We start from the raw sequence: 21,940 nt of genomic DNA, 5'->3' as shown, positions 1-21,940 counted from the left end.
AGAGAAGTTTGGAGAAAAGCTCTGGAGAAGCTAAGAGAGGACATGCAGAAGCCCAGAGAGGAGACCACTGGAACCAGAAGCTGAAAGCAACAAAACCCAGGAGTGAAAGACCAGCAGATGCCAGCCACATAATTTCCCATATGACAGAGGTGCCCCCGACACCAGCAGCCTGTCTTCAGAGTCCAGGTATCATCCTGCTGATAATCTGGAGTTGGGCATTTCCACAGCCTAAGAACTATGAAGTGTAAGTTAATAAATCCCCATTGTAAAGCCAACCCATTTCTGGTATACTGTATTTTGTCAGGTTTACCAAACCAGAACAGTAGGTAGCACCCAATCTTGATCAGAGTCAAGTAACCATTAACTATCAAATAGATAACAAATACAGATTTGATGAGGAGAGACTTTATTCAAAGGAATATTGAAAAGGGATGTGGATATGGGTCTATTGCAATAGGGCTCACACTCTGCAAGTTCTCAACTGTTAGGTAAATGTACCAGTTTGAATGTATTGTGTCCCCCAAACTCCATTATCTTTGATGTAGTCTTGTGGGGCAGATGTTTTGGTGCTGATTAGATTTGCTTGGAATGTGCCCCACCCAGCTGTGGGTGATGACTCTGATGAGATATTCCCATGGAGGCGTGGCCCCACCCATTCAGGGTGGGCCTTGATCAGTGGAGCCATATAAATGAGCTGACTCAAAGAGAAGGAACTCAGTGCAGCTGTGAGTGATGTTTTGAAGAGGAGCAAGCTTGCTAGAGAGGAACGTCCTGGGAGAAAGCCATTTTGAAACCAGAACTTTGGAGCAGACACCAGCCACCTGCCTTCCCAGCTAACAGAGGTTTTCCGGACGCCATTGGCAATCCTCCAGTGAAGGTACCCAATTGCTGATGTGTTACCTTGGACACTTTATGGCCTTAAGACTGTAACTGTGTAGCCAAATAAACCCCCTTTTTATAAAAGCCAATCCATCTCTGGTGTTTTGCATTCTGCAGCATTAGCAAACTAGAACAGTAAAAATATTTTTTCTTTAGTAGAGAGGACTGTGGTGGTTTCAACTGTGCACCCCAGTTTGTACATGTTCTTGGTCTTGAGCCACATTCTGTTGGGTGTGCACCCATGGTAAGTAAGTTCTCTTCAAAATGTGACTTCAGGTAAGGTGTGACCCCACTGAATCAGGGTGGGATTTAGTCTGGCTTAGTGGAGGCCTTTACAAGCAGAGTGAAAGACAGATGGAGAGAGAAGCCAGGAGAGGCTAACATGTACACTGATGTGTGACAGAGAAACCAAGGACTACCCATTGCTGGCAGCCAGTTACAGAATGCCACAGTCTTCTGGAAGAAAGTATCACTTTGCTGATGCCTGGAATTTGGACTTCTCTTCTCCTCAAAACTGTGAGCCAAAAAGATTCCCATTGTTTAAGTGAACCTATTGTATGATATTTGTTTCAGCAGCTGGAAACTAAAGCAAGGAGTAAATCAGTCTAGGAAGAACCAGGTATGTGGAGGTGGGGAAGTGAGATGAAAGGGGGACATTATCAAAGTAGATTATGCAATGTTTTACACTGAGTCCTTCATTAGAGGCTGAGGCTGGGCTGAAAATCAGGGATCTGGGAGAAGAAGAGAAGCTTCACCCAAGTTTGGTTAACAATCATTTTGTTCTGATTGGTAAGAGGGGATAAGCAGTTCGGCTAATCATTTATATGGTAAAGAAGGGGACTGTGGAGGGTCTGAGTCTGATCTTGTCATGAATAAACAAGAATGGCTCCTGTGAGTGTTATTGAAGTCATTTAGGGAAGGGAGGTTCTTTGAAGTATATGATTTTTCAGAATGCAGAGAGTGGGGGATGGGAGGTGCTTCTGAACTTTCGACATTTTCCAGGATCACTAGGTAAAGTTCCACATATTCTTTTTCAGTGTTAACTATGTTTTTCTAAGAGAAATTCATGCTGATGGTAACAAAATAAGAGTTGAAATTTTAAAAAAAGAGGAATGGAAAGACAATCTTCTATCCATGATATCAGCAACTGAATGTTGCAGTGCTGACCACAACCCAAATTAAGTCTTTCCTATCCCTCTTTTTGTACATTTACTTATAAAATACATTAATATAACACTACATTTGTTTTTACGTGAGTTTAGACATATTATATATAAAACATAATGATAACTAGCAAATTTAATCAAGAGCTATACTACAATAATACTACAACATGGTCAATTAAGGTTAATTCCAAGAATGCAGTAGATTTTGGGAAACCAATTGTCATGGTTCAGCACATTATTTGGATGGTTAGAATCAAAGCATCAGCTAATAACAAGTTTTGGTGAGAATGTGGAGAAATCAAAGCCCTATGCACCTGGGGGGAAAGGGAAATGGTGCATCCATTCTGGAAAACAATCTGGCAGTTCCTCAGACAACTAAATGGTATTACCATTTAACCCAGCAACTCCATTCCTGGGCATATACCCATGAGAAATGAAAATATATGTCCACACAAAAACTTGTACGTGAATATGTATAGCAGCATTATTCATGATAGCCAGAAGGTAGGAAAAGAAAAACAAATGTCCCTCAACAGACAAATGAATGAACAAAATGTGGGAAATATCCACACAATGGAAATATCATTGAGTTGTAAAAAGAAATGAAGTGCTGATGCATGCTACAACTTCCATGAGTCTTGAAACATTATGCTAAGTGAAATAAATCATCACCACAGTCCACATACTATGACTCCGTTCAAATGAATGTACAGAATAGGGAAACCTATAGAGGTGATGAAAATATTCTAAAATTGACTAGTGAATGGTTGCACATTTTTTTGACTATATTAAAACCAGTGAATTATAAACTTTAAAAAAATGGTAATATTATCTTCAACTAGTACTATTCAGGGGTAGTTTTGTGACAGGTTTTTGTTCTGCAAATCTTCATTTAATTAAACTCAGAAAATATATATGTGTCGTATTCTATGAATTTAGCCATGGTTTAAATGATAAAACAAAGGATAACATCAATAAAATGTATTTTACAGTTTCACAGCAACAATTGATAGCAGAGCAGAAACACCAAACCACCCTTCTGCAGAGAAGTGGTTCCTCACCTAACACTGGAGAGAACATCATCACATATTTCTACCGGCTTTTTAAACACAGCTGCAAAGCACATTTATGCTGAGAGTTTTGGGTGTTGGCTGATTGTTTTTGTTTTGTTTTGTTATTTACATTTGTAGTATGGCTATGGTGGAAATTTCTGGAGAAGCTTCACTATCAACAGCAATGACTGAGGGATCACATTTCACCAGTATCTCATCAAGCTGCATATTGTTATATTTCACACTATTTCATTACATTATCATGAACTTTTACCATCTTTTACCTATATAGGAATGATTAGCTCTTGTATTTTACATTTATTACCGTTGTGGACGTATTCTGTTACATTAGATACCATCTCAAAATCAGAATTATCCTAATTTGCTAAGAGATTTGAAAACATTATAATGTAACAGATTACAAGTTTTTATTTTAAGCTTTCCTGGAGTGCTATGGTGCATTTCATCTGGAAGGCTCTTTTCTACCTCATTAATTACACTATTTTTCAGGCTGACAATATTGAGTTTAATGACTAACAATGGCAGCTCTTATTTAAACAAAATATTTCACTAAAAATATACTAAAAATCAGAAATGGCAAAATCAATGGTTGCAACAGAGACAATATAGCACTTGAAGCCAAAAATGTTAATTATCTAGACCTTAAAACATTGAATATTCACTGTAGGACTAGAGCAGTTCATTCTTTGGTATGCTAATTATGTTGAGATCCATACATTTACTGGTAGGTAGGGGAGCTGAGAACATGAGTTCAAAAACAACTTCCTGGATTCGCTTTCCCAAGCTCTTTCCTTCCCCTGTTCCCCCTCATATTTTTGGTTCCCTGGGATCCCCGTTTCAGCCCAACAACCAGAAACATGGAGCAACAATTTTTCCCATACCAGAGACCAAGTGATCAGACAGAGGAAAAAAAACAACAATGGGGGATAGCCCCACTGTCTTGGAGCTGCAACTCCACCCAACAGAGTGGACTATTTCACTCAGACTTCCCTTCCAGTGAATTACCTTAGCTGCCGCTTTCACCACCGCAGAAGGCCTGAGGATTTTTGCCCAAAAGTCTTTACTTTTTATTCACAAATTCAGATTTGTATTCATAAAATATGTGAAACTCAAGTGCTTCATTTTAGTATTAATGCCTCTGAATTACCTTTTAATCTATTAGAATTATCAGTAATTTTTCAAAAATTTATTCTGTTATGATATTGCCTAACATTTTTTGTTATTTGAATGTGTCATTTTTAATATGAAAGATAGATTTTAGTAAACTTTCTGTTCTACTGTTTTCATAATTTTTTACTGTAATATCAAGATGGGACATAGAACCTTGCTGAGAATATTTTATATATATATATATGTATTTTAATTTCCATGAATTTTATTTCACATCGCTTCCTTTATCCTAATTTAAAAATAAGTCATTTGATCCAGAAAACTTTTGAAATAAGCATCATGGCTGTATTTCAAACCAAGTCAAACTCTGCTTCATTTGCCTTATGGAGTTAAAAAGCAGTCAGACATTGAGGACTGGCGGTTTGATGTGCTGAGCCCTCTATTACGGGACTTGCCCTTATGAAGTTCCTTACTGCAAGGGAGAGAATAGGCTTGCATACAGTTGTGCCTAGGAGTCTCCCCTGAGGGCCTCTTTGTTGCTCAAATGTGGCCCTCTCTCTCTTTCTCTCTAATTAAGCCACCTCGGCAGGTGATCTCACTGCCCTCCCCACTACGTGGGACCTGACTCCCAGGGGTGTAAATCTCCTTGGCAACACAGGATATGACTCTTGGGGAGGAATCTGGACCCGGCATCGTGGGATTGAGATCATCTTCTTCACCAAAAAGGGGGATGTGAAGTGAAATGAAATAAAGTTTTGGTGGCTGAGAGATTTCAAATGGAGTAGAGAGGTCACTCTGGTGGACATTCTTACATACTACATAGATAACCCTTTTTAGGTTTTAATGTATTGGAATAGCTAGAAGTAAGTACCTGAAACTATCATACTCCAGCCCAGTAGCCTTGACTCCTGAAGATGATTGTATAACAATGAAGCTTACAAGGGGTGACTGTGTGATTGTGAAAACCTGTGGATTGCACTCCCTTTATCCGGTGTATGCATGGATGAGTAGAAAAATGGGAACAAAAACTGAATGACAAATAGGGTGGGATTGGGGGCATGATTTTGGTGTTCTTTTTTACTTTTGTTTTTTATCTTATTCTGATTCTTTCTGATGTAAGGAAAATGTTCAAAAATAGATAGGGGTGATGAATGCACAACTAACTATATGATGGTGCTGTGAACAGTTGATTGTACACCATGGATGATTGTATGGTATGTGAATACATCTCAATAAAACTGAATTTAATTTAAAAGAAAAACAGAACTTCTTGGAAATATGTTTGCACTGGAATGGGCTATATCCACACTATTCGGTCCATTATCAAAGTCTAAGGTTTCCCTCATTGTACCCATTATATAACTTCCTTGCTTTTTGTCTTCTGCTCATCCAAGATACCGGTGAAATTATGTGCTCTACTGCATATGCTTTCAGGATTGTCCCTACTCAGGGACAGTCTTGGTCTCCTCACTAGGAAAATCTTGAAGCCTATATGATTTCCTGTAGCAGGAACCCTCTAAATACTGAGTATTAGTGTGATAATGATTATTATATGATCTTCAAAATTTTAATTTTTCCTCTCTATTTACCATTCTCCATACAATACAGGAAGTAATTTATGTTTTCTTTCACTTTTTTCTGTTAGATTATTTAGAATACCTTGAATTTTCATAAAATTGGAGAAAGCATATAGAAAAAAGGGCAAGCAGAATGAAACCAGACCAACACAGAATAGCAGGAATCAGATTAGGAAATGCTTTCAGATTGACTTCTTTAACACTTAAATTTTTAATAACTTACTCATAGCAAAATGAATACATTTTTGATTTGTGGATTTTCTTTTACTTTAAGAATGCAGAAGTCTATGTCATTGACTGTGAATATCTGCACATATCCCAGATCTCTTCCCATTTCACCTCTCGTGTTTATCATTACCAAAACCTTGGTGTGCTTCTATGGTGAGCTTCTGTTCTAAAGATGTACAGCACTGATAAATACTTACCTGATTCTTCTATAAAGGTATATTTGTGAGTGTGTATGTGTAAGTCTTGGTATGTGTTTATATGAACACATATGACCAAAATAATGGTTAGAACACTGATTATATATAGAATTTTTTTATAACATATTACAGAACTCTGCTTCAGGGCTTTTCTTGTGTCACAAAAGCAGTTTGCATCATGTACAGTTTTTTCACTCACTAACAGGTAAGGAAGATAAAGATATATTTGTGAGAATAACTGGTGCAGAGTCACTTCATTCAGAACACAGAAGTCCATCTTTCTGAAGACACAGACCACTATCTTCATCATAGTCCTAGATAAACTCCTTAAATCAATTTTTTTTCATACAGTTTTCATACCATTACTAGTGGATGTTTTTGGAGTCCATGAGGCTGCCCTGCAGTCTCACTCTGTCTTCCTCATGAAATGGCTCATAATCAGATAGGGTGCTAAGCACATACCTCTATATCCTTGCGGCCCCAGGAGCTGTGTGGGAGGGAAAGGCTTTAGGCATGTTGTTCGTAATTTGTGTTTATTTTTGCCCTGGTGTATTGCATGGCAAAATGTAGACATCATGACTTAAATACAGGTCTGTTCCACACCCAAACCTAGTAGAGTCCTTGCTCATAGGACAGAGCTGAGATTCCCTAAAATTCACCCAGTGTATTTCACCTTGATGCATTCTAAACATTCTGCAAATTTGTGGTCTTTTCAAGAAGTTCCTTGTACCTGTAAATACCTTTGCATCATGTTAAAAGAAATACAGCCTTGACCTCTGAGCTTCATAAATCTCTGACAGGTAAAATGTTTCATCAACAATAGAGATGGCCAGCAGAAAAAGGCAGCTGGAGACACAGAATATTTAATTTCTTCTTCATGATTAAACTAAGAATCTAGAGTCCCAAAAAAGGTCTTCCAGGACCACCTTCCCTTTTGAGGGAGTTGTTCCACCTGGGGGGTCTCCAAGTTACCAATGTATAATGAACTGTGAATGAAACCCTCCATCTATTAAGTCAGAAAACTCCTCGAGGGAGGTGGCACCTCATACACTTAATTCAAGAGATGTGAACTGTAAGTGGAATGCAAGGGCAATATTGTCTCATCAACCATGTGGAACCCAGTGTGGCTTCTGATCCCTAGTTAATTAATCACAGCTGCAGGTAGTGTCTACTACCAAGATACCAGGTAGTAGGGCTGGAGTTGAGAATAGCCTTACTCTCTGTTGCAGATTGAACCATATCCTCCACAAAAGACATATACAAGCCTAAACCTTGTTCCCACAGGTGAGAACCCATTTGTAAATAAGAATTTTCAAGATATTAGATAAGTGTGGCCAAATGAATGAAGGCAGGCTTTAATCCAATGTGGCTGAAGCCATTATCAGCAAAAGAAACCATATGTAGAAGCAGAAACAAGTAGAAGCCACAATTCAGAAAAATCTGGATAATTAGTTTGATCACAATGTGATAGAGACAGCATTAGAACACTAGAGCACTGAAGACTCTGGGAGAAAGTATGGCCTGCCAAGCCCTTGATTTTGGACTTCTAGTTCCCAAAACTATGAGGTGATGTATTCCTGTTTATGCCAACCACTTTGTGCTACTGGTTTTACAGCCCTGGCACACTAAGACAGTGTTTGGTTTCTGGTGAGGGCTCAGAGAAAATGAAGAGAGCTGTAGAGAAATTATCTATCATCTTAGAGAATGCATATATCATCAGAACAGAACATTGGTAGAAATATAGACATTGTGGGTGCTTCTGGTGAGGCCTTAGAAGAAAATAATTAATGGAAGAAAGGTGATCCTTTGATAAAGTGAAGAGTGGAAGGCAGAAAATGTAATCAATGAACTTGGATATTTACTGATGGAGATTTCCAAGCAAAATATGGAAAGTGTGGCCTTGTTTCTCCTTGATGCTCATACTAAAATAGGAGAGAAAAGGGAAAAACTGAGAAGAGAACTGTTCAGCAATAAAGGAACCAGAAATTGATGATTTGGAAAATTCTCAGGCTATCCAGAAAGCATGCTCTGAAATAAGCACCAGAAACAGTTCTAACAGGGCCTTCCATGAATTTCTGAGAAGTCGTCCCCAGAGAATAGGCTTCCCAAGAGGGTATGGCTAAACCAGCGTTTGTTAAGGAGACTAGGTGTATGACTTATGAATCCAGTCAACCATTTCAGTGGAAGTCAGGATTGGAGACATATTAATCCAGAAAGAATCTGTGGGAGATCTTTTTGTCTATGACTGAGACCCTGTTGAATTGTATAGAGAGATGGCAAGGTTTGGGAGAATTTTATAAGAGCAGAAGCATGACCAGCTTGGACAGAGAGGCCCAGGGACAAATGAAATGAAGGAACAGTGGATTTGAGGTCAGAACCATGGAAGCAGAGGTCTTGATGGAAGGGACCTCCTCTGACCAAAAGGGAAGGACTACCGACCCAGGATTTGGAAGGGATGGGGCTTTTCCTCTGGTGTCTAGAGCGGGCAGGGCTTCTGCCCCGGCATTTGGGGAGAGTGAGATTGCTGCCCTAAATATAGGAAAGGGTGGCTCTGCCGCTCAACCAGTCCCAGAAGACAGAGCGTTGACCCACAGAAGACACTCGCCTCTTGGTATCTAATGGAAATTGCCCTGTTAAATTTTGGACTTTCTTGGGACCCATGACCCATGATTCCCTTCCAGTTTCTCCTTTCTGCAATGGAAAGTCTATCCTATGCCTGTCACGCTATAATTTGTTTTGTAAGTCCACAGAAGGAGGGGAATTTTGCCTCAGGATAGACCACACTCATAGCTGTTTTTTAAAATTCATTTTTATTGAGATATACTCACACTCTATACAGTCATCCACAGTGTACAATCAATTGTTCACAGTGCCATCATATAGTCGTGCATTTTATCACCACAGTCAATCTCTGAACATTTTACTTACTCCAAAAACATAAAAATAAGACTAAGAATAAAAGTTAAAAAGAACAGCCAAAGCATTCCATCCCCGCCTTCCATCCAACCCTATTTTCATTTACTTTTTGTCCCCATTTTTCTACTCATCTGTCCATACACTGGATAAAGAGAGTGTGAGCCAGGTTTTCACAATCACACGATCACTCTGTGTAAGCTACATAGTTATACAGTCATCTTCAAGAATCAAGGTTACTGGGTTGCAGTTCAATGCTATAACTGATTTTGATGAGGCTTTAGACTTAGAGTTGTCACTGAAATGATTTAAGGCTTCGGGGATATTGCAACAGGGTGAATGTGTATTGTATGTGGGAGGAACATGTCTCCTTGAAGTCCAGGTAGTGGATGCTGGGAATTGAGTCATGTCCTTCACAAATGACACATTCAATTCTAACACCCAGTCCTGGGGTGTGAGCCCATTTTAAGTAGGAACTTTGAAGATGTTGTTAGAGTGATAATAAATAAGGGTGGGATTTAATCTAATATAACTGAAGTCCTAATGAGCAAAGGAAATTGGGTACAAAAGTGGAATCCAGAAGAAGCCAGAAGTAAAGAATTTCTGTCACAACCTGAGCCAGCCAGCTTCCCCTGGGGAATTTGTACTCAACCTCAGCATCACTATTATCAGAGTTTTGAGTGTATGATGTGCCCTATGGAATCAGACTTACCAGCTCTCATGATCATGTAAGCCAGTTTTCCATTTTTATATGTCAGTTTGGTTTTGTTTCACTGAAGAACCCTCACTACTAAATCTCTTCTGATACCAGTAACTTTACTTTCTGTATCACTATGTAGAGATGAATAATCCCGTTCTCAAAACAGATATTCCCTGTCATTTGTGGTAGAAAAAGTAATAGGAAAGCTGGCATTATGGATTGAATTGTGTCCCCCAAAAAGATATATTCAAGACCTAAGCCTAGACCCCATGAAAGTGATCCCATTTGGAAATAGGATCATTGAAGACATATCAGTTAAGATGACGCCAACATGGATTAGGGAGGACCTTTAAGCCAATGTGGACGATGAGCTTCTAAGAAGAAATGTAGACCCAACTAATAGAAGAAAGATGGGTAGGGGGAGATGAAAGCAATTGGTGTTATGCTCTGACCAAAAAGCATATAAGCATCTCAAAAGTTAAGCAAAAGAGTTTCTGTTTTTTGGATTTTGTGTTTGCTTTTTATAGCAAGGGAAGTGAGATGAAAGTTAGGTATGAAGACATAGATTTGGGAATATTTTATGCTACCAGACTTTTCTGGGAGAGGCTTTTAAGGAGGGTGAAGGGCTGGATGCTAACTAAGGCTGAAGGCAGGTCAGTGTTCAGGAGTCTTAAACAAAGTTTGATAAACAAGCATTTTTCCTAATAGATGAGCAGGGATAATCAGTTCAGCTAATTATTTATGAGACAAAGAATGGGAATTTGAGGGTCTGTGTGTGGCTTTGTCATAGGTAAACAAGGGGGCATATATTAGTTTAATCTAATTCATATGTCAATGGAAGATTCTTTGCTGTAAGCCATTAACCAGAACACAAGCAACGGGGATTGCTTGATGTCACTATTCCCCAGGATACCAGGGCTCAAGTAATATTTAACATTGTCAGTACCCCTTTGCTCAAAGTGAATGATATTCACTAGCCATTGAACAATTCAGAGGGATCATAGATATGGGTGGAGTGCAATAGCATCTAAGAAGTCTGTTGTTGACCTCATCCCTGAAAAATCAATTGATCCATCTGTTGAGAGGAGGTGTCACCTGTTTCAAGATAAAAATCTTCCAATAATGCAGTAGTATTCGCTGAGTTTCTTGAAGGTAGGGTATCCATGTACTTCATGATGCTGTCTACAGCCATGGTTCAAGTCGTAGTGCCCATTTTTTTTTCTTTTCCAGGCATTTATTAATAAAAAAGACAGTATCTATTCTGTTTTGCAGGTCTCAGCCCACCTGGAGTGACTATAAAACAAGCCAGGGGGCCTCCAGCCCAGGCAGTGTGGGCCTTCTCCACATCCTAGAGGAAAGAGCCAGATAAGAGATTACCTGTGGTCCTAATTAAGGGTTCTGGCAGTCAGGTTTTAGTTGTCAGTGCTACAAGGCAGGAGGGTGAGAGGAAATTGGAAAAGTCAGTTTGGCTAGTTGTAGCTAGGCGTTGATGCAAACTCCAAGAATTGAAAATTTGGCAGAGTTGACAGTGATGTGCAAGATGACAGGATCTTGTTCAATTTACAGGTAGGTCACAAAACCATTAATTACGTCCAATTTACAGGGATGTGCAAAATAGTTCAAAGATAATGAACAGGACCAGAATCTGAAAAGCCAAAGTAGTTGCTATAGTTTCCTATTAAAATATGAAATTACTTTCTACAGTCATCCACCTTTGGATCAAAGATAATCCCAAAAAAAGATTAGTCTTGCTCATAAAATAAGGCTAGTAACATTGGTGCTATGAAGTCAAACTTAGTTCCTTAGGAGTATTTGGCCATATCCGATTAAATGGCCACCATTCTTAAATATGACATTCTAGTCAAAGCCTTGGTTATATAACCAATGTCTCCAATTATGTCCTATTAACTAAAAGAGCAGATTATTATTGAACATGTGCAATACAATGATTATATTGCCATGAAAATAAGATTACTCATTAAGAACTTCAAGATATAGATTGAACTGCTGGGGACAAAAGATAAATGCTTCATTTCTGTTTGCAAAAGCATAATCTACTAAATTTTTATGAGTTATAACTAGTCCAAGAGAAAAGAGAAAGAGATTCTTTATATCCACATAATATTTCCAATGAGACATGTAATCATTTTAGGTCATTCAATCCTACACAATTAATTCTTGCTCCACTATACACTATATATTGGGTCTCATATATCACACAGGCTACCTACAACAGTTGTGGAAATCTTGACTCAGTGTGGTGGTATATACATCAAAGTTATGTAGCTGATGTTATTAGAAGCCTAGAGCACCTGGCATAGTCTTTTCCATGTGTCTTTGAGACAGTCCATTTTTTGTTGAAGACAAAGAACTCTGATGTGCAGCTGCTTGCAAGTACTTAGAGGAAAGCATTAGAATTAAAAAAAAAAAAAGAACTATCTACCAATGATAAAAAAAAATGTAAAATGGCATGATTAACTTCGTAATGTTTTACAAAAGTGAAAGATCTAATGGAAGCTCCTTACAGACACACAAGGAAATTAGAATAGATCTCCTTCAAGGGATTTCATAACTGAATTTGGTATTACTATCCATAGATAGGAATATCTTTTAACTATATAACATACGTACATACATACATACATATGTATACAGGCAAATGCAAATATTAACCTTATAGCTTCAATTTCAAAATTTCCACCCAAGATAGATACACAAACTCACTAGTTTATGAAAAAGAACTGACTTTCTGTCCTTTCCACACTCATATTTTTACCAGAATTATGGTCCTGGCAGATGGGGCAAATAGAGGGTTGCTGGTCAATATGAGTGTTGAATTGTCTAGGTGAACATATTCTTTTACTTTTGGTAAAATGACCCCTTTTGGTCATTTTTTCCAGTGATCTCATTGCAAATTTGACTAAAACATTGCAGTCACCACTGATTTCTTTTCTTGTCAGATGGTGGAGTAGTCTTGGTCAGTCATTTTGTTCCATTTTTCCTTTTTATTTTTTGTGTTTGTTTCCTTTCGTGATTGCAGTGAGGTTCATTGGGTGGCTGTTCAATAACATTTAAGACCCTGCGAATAGGGTTACATCTAAGTATATTACAGATACAGCCCCCTCTCCAAATCAGGCTGTCTTCCATTTTATGTTAATTTTTAGCCTAAGGCTACTAGACACAGTCCCATTTCTATCTCATTTTCCTTTTGATCACCTACATTAAGAGCAACCATATGTCTTGAAGGTGACAAGGAATTTGAACAGAACCATGAAACTCGTGTGTACAAGAAATAAAAACATATAGACTGATAATCATGACTAAAAACATAAATCCAGAGCATATTTGTTTGTCACCATATTCCAATAAGCGAAGAAACTAGATCAGGAAATAGTTCTGTCCATTGAAATGTTTGAGCCTGACTGATATCATAAAACACCTTAGCTTGGTCCTTTAAAATATTCAGGTTATTTACCATTGTGCCAGATTTACTGAAATAAATGCAACATCATTCATGGCAGTCTGGGTATCTAAAGCCTGTAAGTTTTGCAAGAACACTGATGTTAAACTATTTCAGCCTGGAGGGCCTGAAAATCATTTAGGGTTGTTTAAAAGCTGTCTCATAACCTTGGATATATTCATTGTTGCTTGCTCCTGGTTGCTAGTTCCTATGAAACGTATGATGGTATGCATGAAAGAGTGACATCGTCTGTCATGGTAGGGTAAGGGATTGGGCAGATTAACCTTCTTTTATCAGTTTGAGGTCCAGTATGCAAAAGATACTAAGTTAACTTTCTGACTGGCATTAAGGGTAGACGATATGTGCAAGATCACAGGATCCAGTCCAATTTACAAGTATGTAGAAAAGCCTACACAGTTATCTGCAATTTAAAAAGGGGATGCAAAATAGCTTAGACAAGGAACAGCAATGGAATCTCATAACCTAAAGAAGTGGGATATAGATTTCCATTGAAACATAAAATTTCTCTATAGTCACCCTCCTCTTGATCAAAGATAATCTCAAAAAGATTACCCTTAGTCATAAAGTAAGGGTGGTTTCATTAGATTTGGCCTAATTATTTACATAGGTCCAGCAAGAATGACAATTTACCAAATAGGCCCTTTTAAGTTTGCTTTGCTGACAGTTTTCAAAAGGAAACTCTGGGTGGGGCAAAGGGCAGATAGGAAATATTTTTGGCTTTTTCAGCTATATTGTGTCTGTTGCAACTTTGAAATTTTCCAATATAATGCAAAGGCAGCATAGATAATAGATAAATGAATGTGTGTGGTTGTGTTCCAATAAAACTACAAAAACAGGAAATATTTGGCCCATAGGCCATAGTGTGTCAACCTTTACAATAGAATAACCATAAAAATAAGTACACAAAGAGACATAGTTAAAATAATGACAGACAATTTAAAATGAAATTATATTTTTAAATAAAATTAATAAGAATTTTTAAATGTACTGTTTTTGAAACAATTACAATTAATTACTAGTTACTGGTAAATTTCTTAGTAAAATCTCTAGTTCAAAGAACAGCTCCCATGTTCCTCATGAACCACAATATAGGCAGCAAGTAAAACAGAGAGAGCTCCAGAATGAATACATCATAAAAGTATAGGAAAATTTAGAAAAAAAGAGAAATTTTCAATGAACTACCTTTTAAAATTTTTGAATCCCTTAGAAAATGTGGATATTGTTAATTTGAGGTTGGTATCTAATGTAAAAGAATATGGCCACAATATTGATAAACATAAAAGGTACTCAATCCTTTATAGTTAAAATAGTGTAATGTTAACACAATACTTTGTAGTATAATAATATGCAACTTGATGAAGTACAGGTGAAATGTGAAAACCAATCATTTCTATTGAGTGATGTTCACACAAAAGCTATACTATAAAGATAGAAAAACAAAACAAAGTAACTAAACTATAAGCAATAAATGTTCTTTGCAGCTGTGCATAAAAGAGCCAGCAGAAATATGTTGTGGTTTTGACTGCAGTACAGGGTGGAAAACCTGGTAAATACAGAGAGAAGCATGGTTTAGTGCTTCTAGTCTACCATTAATTGCTGCTTTGAAATTGTAAAATGCATTTTACCTATGTTATCCTTTGTTTTATCATCTAAACAGTGGTTACATTCATGGAAAACCCTATATATATATATCTATCCATACACACACACACAAACCCACACACACACAAACACACACACACACACACACACACACACACACACACACACATATATATATTCTGTGTTTTAATTAAATGAAAAGTTTCAGAACAATACCTGGCACAAAATAACTCCCAAGTAAGTACTAGTTGACTTTAATATTATCACTATATGTTGTGCATAATGTTTAAATTCTCACAAAGAAACAAATATAGGGATATACACAAATGTATTTATAAGCATTTATGAAAAAAAAGGACACAAGCCTTAATTTTCATAGTGGACACTGGTACAGTATTCAATTGCTGAAATCAGGTGTACAAGTTGGAAGCGAATATGTCTTTAGAGACTTAGACATGTCTCTTTGGTGGATTTGTGTCATATGGACACCCAATATTCAACGGAGACTGGGGATATCTTTTTATAGGGAATATAATCTATGTAGGTTGCAAAATAACATAGCAATAGGTCTGAAGTGATTCACTGTATCCATACACTCCCCTTACCTCCACCTGGGGAGGAGTTGGTTTCTGCAAACAGAAGACAGAGCCTCATCTCCAATGCTGATTAATCATAATGTGGCCAAGTACTAAGAAAGATGTTATGACAGTTTGAGTGTATTATGTTCCCCAGAAAAAGCCATATTCTTTGATGCAATCTTGTGGGGCAGACATATTAGTGGGGATTAAGGTAGAACGTTTGGATTAGGTTGTTTGCATGGAAATGTGCCCCACCCAACTGGAGGTGATAACTCTGATGAGATATTTCCATGGAGGTGTGGCCCCACCCATTCAGAGTGGGCCTTGATCAGTGGATCCTCTCTTAGCTTCTCTGCAGCAAGAGTCTGCTTTCAAAGGCCATCTCCAAAATGTCTCTGTAAGCTGAAGCTCCTCTCTCAGTTCCAGTGCATTCTTCAAAGTGTCCCTCTTGGCTGTAGCAAGCTCGCTCCTTCTGTTTGATCTTATATAGTGCCCCAGTAATTTTATTCAGACCCACCCAATGGGCGGGCCAACACCTCCATTCAAATTATCCAATCAGAGTCATAACCCACAGTTGGGTGGGTCACATCTCCACAGGAACAGTCAAAGAATTATAATCTAATCAACACTGACAGGTTTGCCCACACAAGATTACATCAAAGAGAATGGCGTTTGGGGGACACAATACATCCAAACCGGCACATTCCACCCCTGGACCCCAAAATGACACTATCTTTCCGTATACAAAATACATTCATCCCACAATATCACAGAAACTTAAATTATTTCAGTAACAATAGTTAACTACAAAATTCCATCAAAATCAATTATAGGTGTGGCGGTCCTAAGGCATAATTTTCCTTTAGCTGTGGATCTGTGAACTTAGAACAAGTTATGTGCTTCCAATATACAAAGGAGGGACATTCATAGGATAAACATTCCCATTGCCATAAGGAAAAACAGTAAGGAAAACAGGGTTTAAGGTACCAAAACAGTTCCTAAAACCCACAGGGCAAACTCCATTAGATTTCAAAGTCTGAGAGTCATTAACAGAACGAGGTTGCATCCTTGGGGCTTGACAGAGCAGGACTCTAACCTTTCCTAGGGCCTTTGTGGCAGCCCTTTCCTCACCAAACAGTTAGGTGAGTGCTCCAACATATCCACACATTGAGGAGACCACCTTCTCGGCCCCACCCTCCTCAAACATCGGGGCAGCACCTGGTTTCCCTTCCATCTCCGGGGCACACGCTCAACCCCTTCAGAACAGTGTGGTGGCAGCCAGGCTCTCCCCAATTCCCTGGAAATGTGCTTCACCTTCTTTGGGACCTGGGGTGGCAAAACTCTTGAAGAGCATCGAGGCGGAAAGCCCACCCTCAGCTTCCGGGGAAAACTCACTTTTTCCATGCATGTGGGCTGCTCCACTCTCCCAGCCCAAGGCCTATTGAATCCAGACCTCAACCTCCATGTCTCTGTCTTTGAAGAAATTTTTCCTTCAATTTGTTCCTTGTCTATCTCCTCCAGTCCAGACCGGCAACGGCTCCATCTATAAAGATCTCACAAAAATTGTGTTGGCTTTGCATGAAGCACACAGGGGTCAAAGCTATCAGACAACAGGACTTTCCACAAATCCTTTCTGCTTAACTCCTTTTCCAATCTTGGCTTGTACTGAAATGGTGGCTGGGTTCCATGTTTGGTTAAATCCTCATGTTGGCCTGTAGCTTCTGGGATTCCACCCCCTGGAAGCCTGTAATTTTCCAAGCCATCAGCTTCTGGTTTCTTTGAACCCAAGAGTTCAGTTCTAAGTTTATCTCTCTCCACTCATATTTTACTATAAGCTGCAAGGAGAAGCCAGGGTGCATCTTCCACACGTAGTCTGGAGATCTCAGCTAAGTATACCAGGTTGTCGCTTTCAAATTCTTCCTTCCATCTGACACGAGGACTCAATTTTGCGAAATTCTCTGCTACTTTAAAACAAGGATTGCCTTTCTTCCAGTTTGCAACAACACATTCATCATTTCTGTTCAAGTCCTCATCAGAAGTATCTTTAGAGCCCATATTTCCACAAACAGTCTCTTCAGAGCAGTTTAGGCCTTTTCTATCAAGTTCCTCACAATTCTTCCAGAATCTTCCCCTTATCCATTTAAAAAGCCACTCCAACATGTTTGGTATTTGCAAACTCAGCAGCAAAAGCACCCCACTTCTCTGGTACCAAAATCTGTTCTAGTTTTCTAATGCTGCCAAAATGCAAAACACCAGAGATGGATTGGCTTTTATAAAGGGGGTTTATTTGGTTACAAAGTTACAGTCTTAAGGCCATAAAGCATCCAAGGTAAAACAGCAGCAATCAGTACCTTCACTGGAGGATGGCCAATGGCATACGGAAAACCTCTGTTAGTTGGGAAGGCACGTGGCTGGCATCTGCTTGCTCCTAGGTTGTGTTTCAAAATGGCTTTCTCCCAGGATGTTCCTCTCTAGGCTGTAGTTCCTCAAAAATGTCACTCTTAGTTGCACTTGGGTGTTTGTCCTCTCTTAGCTTCTCTGCAGCAAGAGTCTGCTTTCAAAGGCCATCTCCAAAATGTCTCTGTAAGCTGAAGCTCCTCTCTCAGTTCCAGTGCATTCTTCAAAGTGTCCCTCTTGGCTGTAGCAAGCTCGCTCCTTCTGTTTGATCTTATATAGTGCCCCAGGAATTTAATTCAGACCCACCCAATGGGCGGGCCAACACCTCCATTCAAATTATCCAATCAGAGTCATCACCCACAGTTGGGTGGGTCACATCTCCACAGAAACACTCAAAGAATTTCAATCTAATCAACACCAACAGGTTCACCCACACAAGATTACATCAAAGAGAATGGCGTTTGGGGGACACAATACATTCAAACCAGCACAGTACCCAATTGTTGATGCATTACCTTGGACACTTTATGGCCTTAAGACTGTAACTGTGTAACCAAATAAATCCCCTTTTATAAAAGCCAATCCATCTCTAGTGTTTTGCATTCTGGCTGCATTAGCAAACTAGAACAGATGCTTGTTTACTGAAAAACTCTCCTAAATCCATCACCTTGCAGATGTATCACCTGTGCCACTTATTTGACTTGGACACAATTGTTTTCCTTTCTTTCAGGACAGTAACAATATAGCTATATCATAGATATCTTGTGTGATAAATAATTTAACAAATCTAAAAAATTAACAACAATGTTTGAAGCAATATGTAGGCAGTATAAATATTAGTTGTTCAATTTTCTCCAGCTTTATATTCTTCTTCAGGCTGGCGAATGGTGACAGGAAGAAAAAGCCACACACGCAGAGCACAATAGAACTTCTTTGTTGTGAAACAAGTTATCACTAAACACTTAATTCTAGAAGATCATATAGGCAAGTGTATTTCAAATGCCTTAACATTCCTAGACCAACAACACAGAAGTGGCACGTGTGACAAGATAAGATGTAGCTTATATATTGGCAAACTGAAAAGAAATCATGTCACATTCACTGGTTCATGAGTCAGATTGTTGCTGGAGTTGAATTCCTAGGTTCTGGGCCATGCCACAAGAAAGAATCCAAGGGCAGAGCACAGATTGAGTACGGAGGCAGAAAGTGTGTTAAGAATACATGCAAAGAGGAGCATGCAGGCTCTCTCTCAAAGAAAGAGGCTGCATACAAGAGAGAAGCCCCGGCACTGTGGGCTTTTACTGCTCGGCTTTACTTACTCCCCTCCCTGCTCCTTGTTCCGGGCTCCTTCCCATATGCTCCCTTTTCTCCAGGGTGGCGCCCGTTGGTAGACAGTATGCTTTGGCGTGTTGGCTGCCCCCAAGATGTTTTGCATGGGTGGGTAGCAGGACAAGCCCTCCTTACCTTGATTAACTGTCTTGCTTCAGGTTATTTTCTCTCCCCTCTCGGGTCCCTGCTCTAGCCCCTCAGAATGAGCAAAGATATTGGAATAAATAGGGAGGAGTCATATCATTTGTACCCCTATACAGCAGCCTGTTACTGAAGGATTTTCTTCTACAAAAAGACCAAATCTCGTTTGGAGTGTTTCTGTGGCTAACTTGAATAGGACAGGGAGGTGGATGCAGTATTCAGTCCATCCACCTTTACAAACAGAAACACCGTGCACCACCGGGCCTGTGCACTGCCCTGTGTGCAAGATACACAGGTGTTCTGAGCAGACAGAGGTCCTTCTGCTCCAGAAACAGCAGTGGAGTGGGCGTTCCCACAGAATCATGAACTGCCATTACAAAAAGATGCAATTTAAAAAGTAGCAATGAATCATGGCTAGTAGAGTGAGGCAGAACCCACTGTCAAATAAGAAACAAACCTGGACATGACAAGGAGAGACTAGTGCCAGAAAGAATGTGCAAAAGGACAGAGCAAGGAGGGAAGTTACTATTGCAAGAGAGGAAGGGAACCATTGCAATGGAGAAATGACCACAAGGCATGCAAGAGCCACAAAACTTAGGCAAAAGGGGTTTTTCTTTTATAGGGAGGAAAGAACTAGCTGCAGAGAAGTGGGAAGAATGGCTGGCATGATCAGGTAGTAGTTCTGAGACTACTGATAGGTAAGTAGTTCTGATTTCAATCTGAGGGCAGGCTATTCTGGGAGGGGTCCTTAAAGTGGGGCTGTATGCTGGGTAAAGAAGATCCAGTTAAAGAAGATTATCTTAATCCAGGTATGTAAACAAGCATTTTGTTTCTATTTATCGGTGAGGACAAGCAACTTAGCTAATCATTTATAACAAAGAATGGGAATTTGGAAGGTGTCTGGCCTTGTGATAGGACAGAATCCTTGCATCTTGTCTAATCCATATGCAAATGTGTGATTTTTTGCAGTAAGCCATTTTCCAGAACACAAAGGGTGAGTTGATTTCTTAACCTTCACTCTCTCCAGGATCAAAGGGCTGAGGTGAACTTTAACATTATCAATGCCCCCTTTTGTGAAAGATAAAGGATATTGATTTGTTACTGACCATCCTGGAGAGATCAAAGATCTGAGTGGGAAGAGGAAGGGTCTAAGGAGTCTCCTGAAGTTTTGTTGGTATTGCTCCTATAATCTGTTGAACCATCTGTGGATAGATGAGGGCAGTTGTTTTGGGGTAAAGTATTCCAGTTATGCAGCACTACTTCTTGAATTTATTAAAGATAGGTTGCCAGTGCTCTTAGTGATGTTATCTGCAGTCATGCTTCAATTCATCCTGCTTTTTGCTCAGAGCACTTCTTCAGATCCTGGAGAAAAGAGCCAGCCACTATACAACCAAGAATCCTGGTCAGTCTGGTTTTAGGTCTCAGTGATGCAAATTTAGGAGGGGGGGGAGAAAAAAATGGAAAAAAAATAACTACTTGGGATAGTTGTAGCCAGAAAGGGAAGGTAATTGCAAGAATTTAAAAGTTGCCAAGGGTTGAAAATATATGCAAGATGACAGAATCCAGTTCAGTTGACAGATACATGACAAAACATCACTTATGTGCAGTTTACAAAGAGGTACAAAACAGCTCAAAGGCAATGAACAGGACCAGAATCTGATAACCCACAGAAGTATGCTATAATTTTCTACTGAAAAATACAATTTCTCTCTTCAGTCACACTCTTTTGATCAAAGACAATCCCAAAGAAAGTTTAGTGTTGATCATATAATACGGCCATTTTTATTACATTTGTCCTGAATATTTATATAGGGGCAGAGTAGTAATTAACAATAAAGGCCTTTAGTTAGTTTGTTTTACTGGGAGTTTTCAAAAGGAAGCTCAGATTGGACTTTTTTTTTTTTTAATTAAATTCAGTTTTATTGAAATATGTTCACATACCATACAATCATCCATGGTATACAATCAACTGTTCACAGCATGATCATATAGTTATGCATTCATCACCACAATCTATTTCTGAACATTTTCCTTACATCAGAAAGAATCAGAATAAGAATAAAAAATAAAAGTAAAAAAGAACACCCAAACCATCCCCCCATCCCACCCTATTTTTCATTTAGTTTTTGTCCCCATTTTTCTACTCATCCATCCATACAGTAGATAAAGAGAGTGTGATCCACAAGGTTTTCACAATCACGCTGCCATCCCTTCTAATCTACATTATTATACAATTGTCTACAGGAGTCCAGACTACTGGGTTGGAGTTTGATAGTTTCAGGTATTTACTTCCAGCTATTCCAATACATTAAAATCTAAGAGGTGTTGTCTCAGATTGTACTTCTAAAATCCTTTTCAGGCTGGGGAGCCATGCCAAGATCACTCCACCAGATTTCTCCTATAGTATGTGTATTTTGGGTGGATGCCTCTTTTCTCAAGGTGCCTGAAAAATCATTTGATTCCTATTCCTGCCAAGAAATGATTGTCTTTACTCACCTGTAAGTCTTCAAAATCTATCAGCCAAGTACCAGGCTGGTTTATAAATATTTATATTTATAAAGAGAACTTT

The sequence above is a fragment of the Choloepus didactylus genome, chromosome 4, assembly GCF_015220235.1.
Source record: "Choloepus didactylus isolate mChoDid1 chromosome 4, mChoDid1.pri, whole genome shotgun sequence".
Classification (NCBI taxonomy): Eukaryota; Metazoa; Chordata; class Mammalia; order Pilosa; family Megalonychidae; genus Choloepus; species Choloepus didactylus.
This window is presented reverse-complemented; position numbering follows the sequence as displayed.